The sequence below is a fragment of the Charadrius vociferus genome, unplaced genomic scaffold, assembly GCF_000708025.1.
Source record: "Charadrius vociferus isolate BGI_N301 unplaced genomic scaffold, ASM70802v2 scaffold532, whole genome shotgun sequence".
Lineage (NCBI taxonomy): Eukaryota > Metazoa > Chordata > Aves > Charadriiformes > Charadriidae > Charadrius > Charadrius vociferus.
Window position 1 is genome coordinate 1107347 of NW_009647271.1, and position 14380 is coordinate 1121726.

Genomic DNA, 14380 nt, shown 5'->3' on the forward strand with positions numbered 1-14380 from the left:
AGGAATGATAACCATCTTCTTGGCCACTAAAGACAGAGGGAAGCGGGAGGTGGTCTCTTCCTTTCTTCTCTGGCTGTGAAGGGGAGAATTTAAACTGGAAACCCATTCCCCCTCCATCACCACCACTGCATGCTAAGGGATGAACTCAGGGCTCGATAATTGCATCTATACTAAATTACATCTGTAAATAAAATGGGACAAGCCTCATCCTACATCCTGAAGGGTGCTGATACAGCTCAGCTCACTTCACACAACTCATCCACGCTGCTGCTTGTGAGTAGTCCCTGGCATCTGTTCATCCCCACCTCATGCCTAGACATTGCCTGGAGATGGTTTATTGGCACAGGCCAACACCCTGCTAGGGCACGTGTGTGCAGTGAGATAGGGAGGACCATCACAGGTCACTGACCCTATTTATTTTCTTGGTATAGATGTAACTGAGAAGACCAGTTCTCTTCAGCCTTCTGCTCAAATCAGAGTAGACTCCACTGCTCATGTTTGTGTGGTTAGTGGGACACACAGGAGGCTCAGGTAAAGCGTGCAGGACAGGAAATTCAAGCATTAAAAAAATATGGAGCTTTCTGCTCAAAAAAAGTTTCATCATCCACAACTTTGTACATTGGGGGTACATTTAGCCTCTCCCTGGGGTTGGGATGGTAAATTTGGCACACAAAGGAGAGAGATAGGTTTTCCTAAACCAGATTAGGTGCCTGAGTCAACGACTCTGTGGGGTGTTGAAGCCAGAACACAGCATCCCAGACTGGTGAGGGTTGGAAGGTCCCTCTGGAGCTCCCCCATCCCACCCCCCGCCAGAGCAGGGGCACCTCCAGCAGTGGCACAGGACGGCGTCCAGGCGGGTTTGGGATGGCTCCAGAGGGGGAGACTCCCCCACCTCTCTGGGCAGCCTGTGCCACTGCTCTGCCGCCCTCACAGCAGAGAAGGCCCTCCTCAGGTGGAGATGGAACTGCCTATGCTCCAGTTTGTGCCCGTTCCCTCTTGTCCTGTCACTGGGCACCACTGGAAACATCTGTTCCCATCCCCCTGGCACCCTCCCTTTGAGTATTTATAAGAATTTATAAGATCTGCCTCAGTCTTCTCTTCTCCAGACTAAAAAGCCCCAAGTCCCTCAGCCTTTCCTCATCAGAAAGATGCTCCAGTCCCCTCAGCATCTTTGTAGCCCTTTGCTGGACCCTCTCCAGCAGTTCCCTGTCCTTCTGGAACTGGGGAGCCCCGAACTGGACACAGTGCTCCAGATGTGGCCTCCCCAGGGCAGAGCAGAGGGGGAGGATGCCCTCCCTCGACCTGCTGGCCACAGTCCTCTTGATGCCCCCCAGGATGCCATTGGCCTTCTTGGCCACCAGGGCACATTGCTGGAACAGAGGCCTCCTGTAGGTACTCGATTTGGTCAGTGCATGGGCAGGTATACCTCATGGACTTCGGTCATGTCTGCAAGCGAAGCATGCTGTGGTGAAGCATCCTGTTGTGTGAAATAACGTGGTTGGGCTTAGCTTCTGCAGGGAGAAATGGTTTGCTTTAGGGCTGGTTGCTGAGATCAGCAGCTGGTAGTGAACCCCTTGGACTGAGTTATGACTCCAAGGTCTTGCCTTAGACCATCAGTGGAAAGCAAGGCTTGGAGAGTGACCACAGCCCTTCAGGTTAGACTAAGGTCTTTCAATACATGTGTAGGATGATGCCAGGAGCAATGGAGGTTTCCTTCACGTGGGTCTCCGTGTATTGGTGTAATACTGGTGCTCCTGACCACGTGGGCTACAACTGTGACTGCCAGGCATGGCAAAGGAATCAACTGAATTGTGCTGGTGGTTTCCCAGGGTAATGCATCTCCTAGGGGCAGGGATGCTTTTTTATGCAGTTATATCACACTGAAACCATAGTTTTGGGCTTTGGGGGGGAAAAAAAAAAACCCAAACAACTGGTGCTTTATGGTGCTTTATCCACTAAATCTCATTCTTTCTTCATGACTACCGACTGGTGTGAAATTCTTGGAAATCCCATTAAAATAAAAAGTATGGATTTTATTGCTGTAATGTGACAAGTTGTGTGACTCAGTATTTCCCCTCAAATCATCCATCCTTCCCCCACAGAAACCAAGAAATGGATCCGTCTTCTTATTCATTAGCCTTAAACAAGGCTGTGGCAAAAAACACGAGCGATAAGATCAAACACATATGCTACATGGGTACTTTTGCAGATAGCTTGACTTACGGTAGACATAACATCTTAATTAAGGTCCATTCTCAATGCATTCTCCCTCCATCTGCTAGGCAGAAATCACTGTGAAGCCTGCAGGATTTTATTCTCTGTCAAGCAGAGGGTCCTGCTACAAAACAAGCTTTTGAGAAGTCCTTACTCAGTATGACTCACAGACTTAAGGAAGTGTTGTCTAGACAAGACCCCAGGTTTTTAAGCCACAGCTATGAGTGGGAGAAGTGAGAGAAGCCAAGCGGTGTCAGCAGGAGGGATGGACTGCAAAGCTACGGGGTGTCTGTAGGCGTTGGATTGCCCTGGTGCTCACGTGGCACTTCCTTCAAGAGGAAAACTCACGCTCTGCTGGGAGGTAACACGTTCTCGTACGTGATGGCTGATAAGAAGGAGGCAGGCTCGCAGTCCGTGATGTTCACTAAATAGCTGGAGCAGTTGGTGGCGGTGGGTTTTGATCGACTTGGTGTGGTACTTCAGACCTTCGTGCCATGCATCCCTGTCTCCCGTATTCCCAGACACACTCCGGCAGCACCGGTACTGCCCGTGGATGAGTGTTTGCTTTGGCACGATGGTACAAGGCCTCCAGGGCTTTCGAATACATACTCTTAAGTCTGAAATTGCACCCAGAAGCCCATGCACAATCGCTGCGGGCGAAGGAGCAGTAGGGTTACTAGCTTGTAGAGAAAATGTCTTTTTAATAACCATTAAAAAAAAAACAAACCACAAACCCTTTCAGTATGCAGAGCCAATGAATTGAGTTTTACGCCATCTCATCTTCTGGCTTCAGAGTAGGGGTCAATGAAGGAAAAAGACTACCAGTATTTGGACCATGAAGGGTAGGAAAAGCTCAACTCTAATATTTATGGGTTCGCTGGCTCACAGCGGAGAAGGGCCATGGCTGTGTCTACCCGAGGAAGTGACTACAAAGGCAAAAGCTGAACTGGGTCAGAAAATAGCTTAGCGTTTGTGAAGTGTGGGCTAAACAATGCCTGCTTGGGAAAAAACCCAAGGTTAGACTGCCTTTGGACTGGTTATACCATTCCTCATTCAGCAGCCTGCAGTTGCTGATGTTTAAAGGTGGTTAAATATCAGATAAAAGGATCATGAAGCTGAGTCTGTGTTGATAATTCAGGTTTGGGACTACACTTTCAGCACCTTTTGAATTTCAGATAGCTTTTCAGATGAGCCTGGACAGAGGGAAATCTTTCTAGTGTGCACAGTGGGGAAAAAAAAAAAAAAAAAAGAAAAAGCAGCTTTGAAGTCCCAGCTGGTGTTTCCTGCTTCTAAACTGCCCAGTTTGGGTAGAGGAATGGATTTTCTTTCATAAACTCCCAATTGTAGTCAACTGAATGGAATTGTGCGATTTTACTTGGCCGAGTTTCCAAGCCAAGTCAACCCCTTTCTTCTGAAGAGCTGGAAAACTACTTGATCCAGCTACGAATTGCCTTCTAGGTGTTGTCTCGCTGCAGAGAATCCTTTTTCCTTCTGTGTAGGAGCAGACAGATGTATTTCTGGGTTAAAAAAAATCATTTGAAACTTAGGCACAGTCACAAAAAAACGTCTGTAAAGCAATGATATCTCCTGAGCCACGGGCCTTTTTGCTGCCAAATGCCTGCTATTTTGAAAATCTTTGAAGTTTTCAGAGAGATCCACTAGGATATCTTTCAATATGAATGATTTTGTGCTATAAGGATATTGTAAAGGAGTACATGGTGTGGAGAAGTAATTACATGTGTCTTAAAACAAGTCTCTAACTATTTCAAGGTTAAAGAGTCCACAGTGGTCATCTAACTTTATTCAGATTTATAGCCTCGTGAAATTCATCTGACTTTAATTATTTTATATATTACTTTTAAAAAGGGAATATATTGTCCTTCCATTCCTCCCCCCATCCATCAATATAATCTAATTTAATCTAATCTAGCCTAAACTAAAATAATGAAGACAGACAATCCTTCAGAGCCAAACACAATTAATTCATACACAGCTGAAATGAAATCCTTTTCTTTTTTTTTTTTTTTTTTTTTTTTTCATTTGGCGGTTCCTCACTGAGTTGGACAAAGCCTACATTTTAGCCATAACTTTAGTAGAAGCGGATTATCATCTAGTCCAATGTATAGCCCAAATACTGGAGTGTAAAATAAAAAATGTGGTGTGGCTTTTTCCAAGTTAATTAATGAAAAAACCAAAATATTCCAAAATGTAATGTGAGTGCCTACTTTTAACTCCGTCCCTCTTTGGGCATTCATTAGTAATGTTAGATGTCCTAACAGAGAACTCTCAAAAGATAATTTAGATTCAATTTTTTTTTCGTTCTGCCTCTTAGTATTATTACAGAGAATGTGTCATCTGTGAGAGAAATACCCTTTCCTCTGCGCTTTTCCTTCTGCGGGCTCGCTGGAGGCCCGCGGGGCTGGATGCACACAGCGCCGTAACGCAGCTGCGGAGGGAAGAACGTGCAGGTCTCCAGGCTCGCCTGGCATGGGAAGAGGTGGTTGAATATTCTGTGCAGAAGCTGTTATTTCCAGTCCAGAAAATCATTTTCGGGTTATCTCATGTCATTTTGGAAAAGGTTTAAGCTAGAAGTTGAAGTGAGAGGTTTAAGCTATAGTGCAGAACGCATGTCCCCAGGCCACCGTGCTGTTTTGTTGGCTCACGTGTGTAGGTATAAATCTACCGGTGTAATGCATAGACCTGAGCTGGAAAGACTATCAAGGCCCCGATTAACTGAGATGGGCTGAGGAAAGGCAACCCTTCAAGTAAAGGAGAAGACAGACAAGGTCAACTCACCAGGTATAAATCCTCAGAAGTCCTATTGCAGTAGACAACAATTTCTGGACGATCCCTCTATTGACCAGAAAAGTAATTTGGGACGGCTGTTGTGCTGGCTTAGGTATCCTGTGACCCTAAATTAGGTGGGATTCTGGCTTAGTCTGTGTTCGCACCGGCAAACCCATTCACAGTTGTCTCCCAGTTCAGTCTGTGGAGGGATGAAGGGGTGAGAAAGGAGAGATGGACATGGGGGAGGTTTTGTTGCTCATTTGCCAGCCACGGGTGGAAGGAGGTCTTGCTTTAGGTTGGGCCTGTATGTATATGTACCGTCATGGGACGGTATGAATATGTTATAGGGTTTCCCCGAGTATCTTTGCACCCTGCCGTCTTTGGCAGGGCACTCTGCGGAAAAGCACCCTGCGCTGTTGCCCAGGTGAAAAAACTCACCGCTGGACTTGCATACATTGGGGTAAATCTATCGAATTTACTGCAGCCGTCCCCGATTCGTATGAACGGAGCGGGGTTCGCAGTCCCCTTCTCTGTTTTTAATAGGAAAGAGATTTCCTATCATAGGGAGACCTATGATGGACAAGGGATGGGAGAAAAACCCCACGGTTTTAGATCTCCGAGGAAAAGCCTGTGAACTCAGGCTGTGTTGTGAACCCTGTGAACTCCAAAATCAGTTCAGAGAGTTTCGTGAACCCTCGAACTCCGGCGGGCTTTGCCGTGCCTGGTGGAAAGCCCTCAGTTTCTTGTCATCCCCTTTTTGTTACTTTTGCTCTCTTTTATTAGCAGGGAAGCACAGCTGTACAATCTCTCCCATCTCAGCGTAATTGCATTAGACACTTGGAGGCCGTCAGATTGCCATTCAAGCTGGTATATAATGAATTTACTTGACATGCAGAGGTCCTTATGTCACAAAAGGTTTTCTCATTATATCTGAGCTTTTACTTGTTTATCGAGAGTCTCCAAAGCCTCACCCTCTCCCCACTCCCAGAGTGGGAGAAGCGCTGCAGGAAGCTGCCTTTTAGCGCAATATTCATCAGAAAAGGCCCACCTGGCTGTAACTTTTGGGTTTTATTTGCAGCTTGCAGGGGGAGATCTGGCTGCAAACGCCTGCTGTGAAGAGTCAGCGTTGGGGGGACAACATGGAGAGGAGCGACTGTTTATAACTGGCGGCATAATGTTGGGACACCCGGGGATTTTATCTCTCCTTCCCAGTAAGATTAAACAGTATTTGCACCCAGTAAATGCAATCCTCACCGAAGGCAGCAGTTGGTCCCATGAACTGGTCTTGATAAATCCTATAACATGGTTATTAGGCACACGTGGTGGAGCAATCCTGCTCGGTCCTTCCTGGGTCCTGGACTTGACTGGTTCAGCGCACAGCACAGGCTGCAAACGGCTCCTCGGTGCGCAATACGTAATGCCTCGAACCTTCATCCATCGGCGAGGTGGGAACGGGGATTCGATATCACGGCAGTAGGCAAAGCTGTGCAAAACCCCCCAGGAGAGCCCCGGAAAGGATGCAATTCTGCAATTCCCCATCCGCTTTGGTCCCGTTGCCCTTGGGAATAGCGGGACTGTACCCTCCGGAGCCAGCACCGGTGAGCTGCGGCACCGGGGGGGCAGGTGGGACCTCTGTAAGAACCTGCCGGCTCCCAGAGAGCTTGTGGCATGTGGGGTTAACTGCAGGCTCTGCCAGTCGGGACAAGTGTCCCCTTAAAGCCAATCCCCCAAACCCTCCTCTCTGCAGAAGCTCTCGGGAAGGGTTTTGCAGACCGGCTCTTGGCGGCCCCCTTCGGCGTAAGGTCTGTCTCGGTGGGGCAAGCCCCGGTCCCTCCTGATTAGCCCGTATCTGAGGCTGAGCCGGGGTCGCTGCAGCACCTCGCTAATAATTCCTGCCTATTGTCCAGGGGTTTTCTGGGAGCGATGTGATATTGTTGCTTCTCGGCGACGCTGGGGGCTCCGGCCGGCTCCTCTCTCCGGCGAGGGCCGGGGGGGGAGCAATGTCTCACATGAATGAGATAAGAGAAGACAAAGCAAATGGGGAAGAAAGGAAGCTTGTAGCTTTTCAAGTTCAATGAGGCTTACCAGGCTTTCGGGGGCCTCTTCAAATCAGAGGCCGAGTTAAAAGAACATGCAGAATTCAAAGCCTGTCCTTTTCCAGGCCCTCTGCCGGCTTTGAAAATCCTCCCAATTCATGTTTACTCTTGTTTCTTTACTCCCCCCCTCCCCGCTCCCTCCTCCTCTGCCGTACCTTCCCCACGCCGACACGCACTCAACCCTTCTCCCCGTGCGCAATCGTTCTCCCCCCCAAAACCTGTTGAAAGCAGTCCCCGGTGCGGCGATGCCCGGCGGCGGGAGCAGGTGGGGTGGCTGTTTCCATGCCCGCGGATCCTGAATGCGGGATGTATGCAAATGGCAGCGAATGGTGGGCAACATCAGAAAAGGATACAATGGACCCCCTTAATCCCTCGTTGCCCAGAGCTGTCTCTCACCCCAGTGAAACACAGCAGCAGAATGGGGTATAAACAGTTCCTCTCGCATTGCAAACATTAAAGTGTTTCTCTCGCTGGCAGACACATAGTTTGGAAAGTTGCGGCGATGGGGAGCACAAAGGCTGGGTGCTTTCATCCCGGGAATTATAGTATGAGCCACCACTTTCTGGGAGGAATTGAGGGCGGCAAACGGGGGACCTGGCAGGATGGGACAGGATGAAACCTCCATTTATGTCGCTTTGGAAAATGGTGCCATGACTTTACTTGCAAAAAGAGTTCAATGCACCTAAGATGCTTTCATAAGTAAGGATGTAATAAGTGGGAAAAGCGGTGTTACATGCTGTAAAACTGCCTTGGATGGGATCCGTGTTTGGCCCTTCAAAGGAGGGGGTGCAATAGGCTGCACGGCCTTGGTGACTTGGAGGGTTGGCCACACATCCCAGCTTGCCCGCATCTCCTGGGCAGGCACAAGGCTTTATTGCTAATGACAACAGTCTAACGATGGGCCCTCAAAGGCAGGTAGGGAGGTGCAGATCACCTTTGCCCATCTGCTGCTCCACCGTCTCTGCTGGTGGAGTGTCTTCTTCTCCTGCCCAGGCTGTGTTCCTGGGCAGGACGCAGACAGCTCAGGTCCACCCCAGCACTCTGTCCTGTTGGGAGCTCTGACCATGAATTTCTGATGAAAGGCTGTTGAAGACCTGCAAGAATGGAGATTGTCCATGTAGATGAAGAGAAGATCATGTGGGGTGGGTGACTTCTTAAGCTATTGCAGACCGACATGGAGGCTGAACCCTAATCTGGTTTGCCCCTCCTGAACCCCTGACACTGGCACTGGGAAGGGTCTTCTCCCAGTCACTCCTTCATGTGTTTTTCCACTTGGAAGAAATAACGAAGCCAGCGTGTGAGCCCCGGTCCCTGATTCACCACGGCTTTGCCCCAGCTTTCAAACCAACAGCAAAACATGTAGCTGGGGCAAACCCACAGCCTTCCTCTGACTCTGTGCTGCTCTGAGGTTTAAATGAGTGGTTGGAAAACTCCACCAGCCCCTTTCTTCTGGAAATATGTTGTTCTGTCCTAGGAAAGAATCGGTGCTGAAGGCTGAAGGCAAGCTACTGCTAATACTTTCATTTTGTTACTTAAGAGCTCGGTGCATGTCAAAGGCAGCCGAGGTGTTAACTGTCAGCTCTTTGTACCTCTGGCTCTGTCCCACTCGTGCAGTCCTGGGCATAGATCTAGAATGACCACCTCCGCTCCTCGACCAGACTTATAAAAAGGCGGAGGAAGAAATGCCTAAACCCACATCCGATAATCTGCCGGCTGTCGCCCAGCAAGGTGTGAAATGCCTTATGAACTACTCCCGCAGGTTTCCCATCCTCTGCTGTGCACGGGCGGCAGCGAGGATGTCCCATCCTGACACAAACAGCGCTGGAAGGAGCAAAGGGAGCATCGAGCTCCGAGGAGCAAAGCCCAACCGGTTAGTAGCGACTTGAGAAGGATATATGACTTTTGCTGCATACCTGGCAGGGACCCCAAATAGAACAGAGCTGCCGCTTCTTTTAAGAGTTGCCGCTTCTTGTTTCGCTTTTTTCAAACAGGGCTGTAGAAATATCCGTCGAGCGCTGTGCCTGCGAGGCCTGTGCTGAATGACAGGGGAAAATTTGCATGCCAACTGACGGCGCTTTTTAGGACATTGTCGACGGAGTCAGCAACTGCAGAGTTTCTCTCCCTTCCCAGCCATGCAAATGAGCCGAAGGGGTTGATGGAGGCGCAGGGGTGGGGGGAAGAGCGATGTGACAATCACGGCGAGTCACCAAAGCGGCGGGAGCGAAGCAGCCCCGTACTTGAATGCCGCAGAGCTCCATCTCATTTGCTGCCGCGTTGTGTAGCCCCATTGAGCGCGGGGAGGTTTCTGTGGCTCGGTAACACAGAGGTGGATTGTGCCTCGTGGTCTCAGTTGTCAGTGATCAGCAGGGAGATGACAGATCAGGACCAGCTCCTCAGCTGACATGAGTTGCAAAAGTGTCACTGACCTTGTGTGGCCCTTTGTCACTATTGTCTCAGCTGCTCTGAAAAGAAACCCTTGGTCTTGTTCTTCTCCTCCGGGCTGGGAAAGTGATTATTATTATGTCCTGGCCTTTGGTTGATGAAAATATGTGCAGCTTTTGTCACACGTTTCTCTATCCCGAGTGCGGTTCTTTCTCCTCCATTTGCTATTCACACTTTGTGTGAACGTGGGGTTCATTAAACTGGCGGAGGGTGGCGGGGGGCGCAGGCAGGGAGCCAGGTACGCCTCAGCCCTGCCCGCAGACCCCAGCCTCCATCCCCGCGGGGCTCTGCCCGTGCACCCCGCATCTGACCCACAGCACGGTGCTGGACCCCCTGGACATGTGCCAGCGCAGCGCATTCCCACCCGCAGCCATCCCTGCGTCTCCCCCAGCCTCTCCGGAACAGCCTTTTGCTGCCGGGCTAAATGGCAGGGTTTTTTTTTTAAGGGAGACAAAGGCCAGGAGGGGGTAAGGAAGCTCCCCAAACCCATGCCCATAAGATGCTGAATCCCTGCCTCAGGGTAGGGTAGGGTAGGATGAGATGGGATAGGATAGGATAGGATAGGACAGGATAGGATAAGATAGATGGAATGGGATAGGATAGGATAGCATAGGATAGCATAGGATGGGAAGGGAGTAGGATAGGATGGCATAGCATAGGATAGGATAGGATAGGATAGATGGAATGGGATAGGATAGGATAGCATAGGATAGCATAGGATGGGAAGGGAGTAGGATAGGATGGCATAGCATAGGATAGGATAGGATAGGATAGATGGAATGGGATAGGATAGGATAGCATAGGATAGCATAGGATGGGAAGGGAGTAGGATAGGATGGCATAGCATAGGATAGGATAGGATAGGATAGATGGAATGGGATAGGATAGGATAGCATAGGATAGCATAGGATGGGAAGGGAGTAGGATAGGATGGCATAGCATAGGATAGGATAGGATAGGATAGATGGAATGGGATAGGATAGGATAGCATAGGATAGCATAGGATGGGAAGGGAGTAGGATAGGATGGCATAGCATAGGATAGGATAGGATAGGATAGATGGAATGGGATAGGATAGGATAGCATAGGATAGCATAGGATGGGAAGGGAGTAGGATAGGATGGCATAGCATAGGATAGGATAGGATAGGATAGATGGAATGGGATAGGATAGGATAGCATAGGATAGCATAGGATGGGAAGGGAGTAGGATAGGATGGCATAGCATAGGATAGGATAGGATAGGATAGGGTAGGATAGGATAGGATGGGATGGGATGGGCCAGAGTATGTATATTTATATCTACATAGATACACTGAATATCTACGGGAGATCATATCGCCTGATTTTCTCTGCTGTTTCTTTTTTGACTCGCACTATGCATTCTCTTTTGCCCAACTACAAGGTGAGTGTGAAAGATCAGTTACAACTGGTCCTGAGCTGCTCCTGAGGGGTTTAGACCTCTGAGTGCCAAGGTGTTACTGGAATTAGCTGCATGCAGTGCGGTGTGTTGGCAGGGCAGAAGCTACCCGCCTGTGCAGGGTATTACAAAATCCCATAGCACATATCAGGAGTGCTGCCAGGCCTGTCCCCAGCGGCGTGACTTTTTAGAGTCACTCTGGAGTTAATAGTAATGCGAAGGAGCGCAGATGAACAATCCTCCCCGGTGCAGGTAGTGTTTCTAAGCTGACAGAGATCAGAGGTGTTGCTCCGAGGTGACTGTGCCGCTGCGTTTATGTCTTCATCTGTGTATGTGGAATGACCCTGGAAAATGGTTAGTGAGGCTCTTGTTCTCCCCAGTCCCCCTTAGCCACGAGATGTGATGTTCTGCTAAACTGGAAAGATTTAGTTTTTATTCCTTTTTTTTTTGTTCAGATGTGTAAGGGGATTTTTTAAAAATCATGGTTTTGATATAGGTGAGGCGGCAGTAGAACTGGGTTTACGTACCTTGAGAAATGAGGGCTATACCACCATGTAAGCCTGGATATGATATATTCAGCTGGAATGGTGTAAACTGGGCTGTGGATGGATTGCTGTTTAGTTGCTTGTTCGAGCTGCAATTCAGCCAGTGCTACCTGCTTAACAAAATGTTAGTGCAAACTTTAGGGGCCACAAACTTCCCCGGAAAAGCGCTTTTCCTAAGGGGGCTGGTTTACAAAATGCTCTGGATTGTGGCAGTGTTGAATGGGACTAGTGGGAGCCCGCAGGCAGATGGTCAATCAGGCAAAGAGGGGGCCCGTTAAGAAGATGAGGTCTATGTTGTGGACTTTAATAGCTGGACGATGCCAATGGAGAAGAGAAGCGATGCGGGAAGCGTCAGGACCCTTCTCTGCCGGAGGATGGGCGTGCAGCTGAAGCTATCCCCACTACTGCCCGTACAGAATGGCTGTTCGATATTGCCCAGTTCTTTTGGGCTGTAAAGCTGATGGGCTGAATCAAACCATGGTAACAGCATTGATTTTAACAGAGTTAAATTAAGAGATGCATTTGGCTCTGCAGTGGCTCGTTTTACTCTACATCCAATAAAGCTCGATGAAGTTTCCTATCTGGTGTCCGCTCCAGTGGCAGTCAGCAGTGGGGACCGTGTGTAGGTGGGATATGTGAGGTTGGAGATGTACAGCCTTAGACAGAAGTGGGTGAGAGGAAAGAAGCTCAGCAAAACCAGCCTGAGAACAGCAGCAGGTTTAAAATAAATCTTCTCGGCAATGGATTTTGGCAACGATCAAAACAGTAGCTCAGGACAGCGAGGCAGACGGATGTAGCTAGCACATAATGAAAACTCATGTGATGGAGCTGTGGTTGGATGAATCTCTGGAAGCCGGCATTGCCCAAATCCAAACCGTGGACTCTGGCCGCGTGGCTCTGATCCATTGCTGTGTCCCTGAGCTTCCGCAGAGGCTGCTGCGGCTCTGCCTGCTCGTCCCCCTGCATCGCACCAGCCGCTTTCACCCACAGGAACCCGAGGAGCAGTGGGCTCAGAGGTGGTGGCACACAGTGCTGGAGCAGGAGGCTGGGCAGGGCGCAGGGAGTAGGGCAGGAAGACCCAGATGAGCAAACGCCATGCTGTGGTCCTTTAAATAAGGAGCAGTTGCCATACTCGAAGCTACTTATTGCTAGGACTGAAGCCAGTGTTTGAAATAAATCTTGGCGGTTTTAGCAGTTTTGCTAATGCTTGTGGAAGAAGTAGACTTTAGTGCAGTTCCTCCTGATTTATGCAAAGTGGGAGAAGGATTAGATGAAAATCTGCAAAGCAAGTGTCAGTGTCCCTCAAAAACTCTTAAATGGGGTCAGGGAAAGCAATTTAGGGGGAATCAGAGGGCTAAATATGAATCCTTTGGAGAAAATCCTCCTATGAGACTTCTAGCTTGAGACATTTAGGATCAGCTGTACCAGCACCGATCAGGCTGTAAAAGGGTTGAGCTGTTTAACTGCTTCAAGTCTTAGTCCTGAACACCTAGTCCACAGATTGAGAAATGTAAAATTAAGTCATATGTCATTTATAAAATGAGTCGCAGGTCTTGGCAGTGAGTCGGCATCCATAAAATGAACACAATTGTGTAAGAGAGATCCCATGAGTGAGGTAACCCTAAAGCCTGGCCCACCTCCGTGCTGGGGTGGCATCGTGGTGTTGGCCGTGGTGTGTGTTTGCCAAAGTAGATTCACTTTAGAGAGATTTCAGAGTTTACCTCCACCAGGGCAGGAATTAGGCAGACAATGGGGCACAGCGCCTTCTCTTTGGTGTGGTTATATTTGAAGGTTGTGGACAACAGCTTGGGCACGTCTCATAGCAGATGTCTTCAATCTGTAGCTCATGTATGCTCATCCAGAGGTTAAAGACAAGATCAGCTTCTCTGAGAGCAAGGAGTGAAACGTGCCTTTTTCCTCCCTAAATTCTTCTGCGTTGCTCTGGTGGTGGTTGTTGTCATTAACTGCAGTAAAGCCATCTTCAGGAGACTTTGCTGTAACAGAAACCATCCTCTTTTGTTTCACTGAGGTTATTAAAAAGCCACAGGGAGATTTCAGGTAAATCTGAGAACGGGCATTTTCCTCAAAAATGGACCAGGAGGTGCAATCATCACTGACCAGCACACCATCACTGGGATGGGTGAACTCAGCACTTCTTTAAAGCTGCGAAGGTAAAACCACCAGCAAAGATCAGACCAATTTGTGACTACAGTTCTTAATCTATGCGAAAGATCACATTTCTTTTCTCACAGTTTGGAGACAGATTTTGCTCCACTGCTACAGTGAAAAACCGGTCATAACCTTAATGAAGTTCAGAAAAGGGGTTGTTAAGTGTGAATGACTTTTGGAAGACGATTTGAACTTGTTTGGGTATCTCGGCTCATGGAATTTGAATGAAAACTGTTTGTTTCTGAGCTATCAGGGCTCCTGGTTTCTGTCAGAGCCTGGGAACAGCGTTGCCCGGCGATTTCCCTCCTTCCACATCCTTCTGCCTTCCCTCCGCAGGTAGGGTGGTCGCAGCAAAGGCCGATGTTCATTGCAGGCGATGCTCAGCACGTTACTCCAGTTCACTGCCAACTGTTGACGGGTCGGCAGCCGCTGTACAGCAAGTCTTGGCCTGGCACCTGCTGGAAAATGTTCCTGCTTTACCAGTACCCACAATTTCCACAGGCTTTTTCATCAGTCTTATCAAAAAGGCCAGTGAATAAACCCCCTGTCTGAACCGGATTCTTTCTTAACCCCAAGAAAGAGCTCTCCAGATCAAGGCTGAAGCCAAGGGAAGCCCTGGGAGAAGCTGGCATTCGGCTGCCTGTAGTGCTCCGGTTCTGTGAATAACAGGGATCGTTTCCTTTCCAGGACTGTTGGTCTTTGCACTTA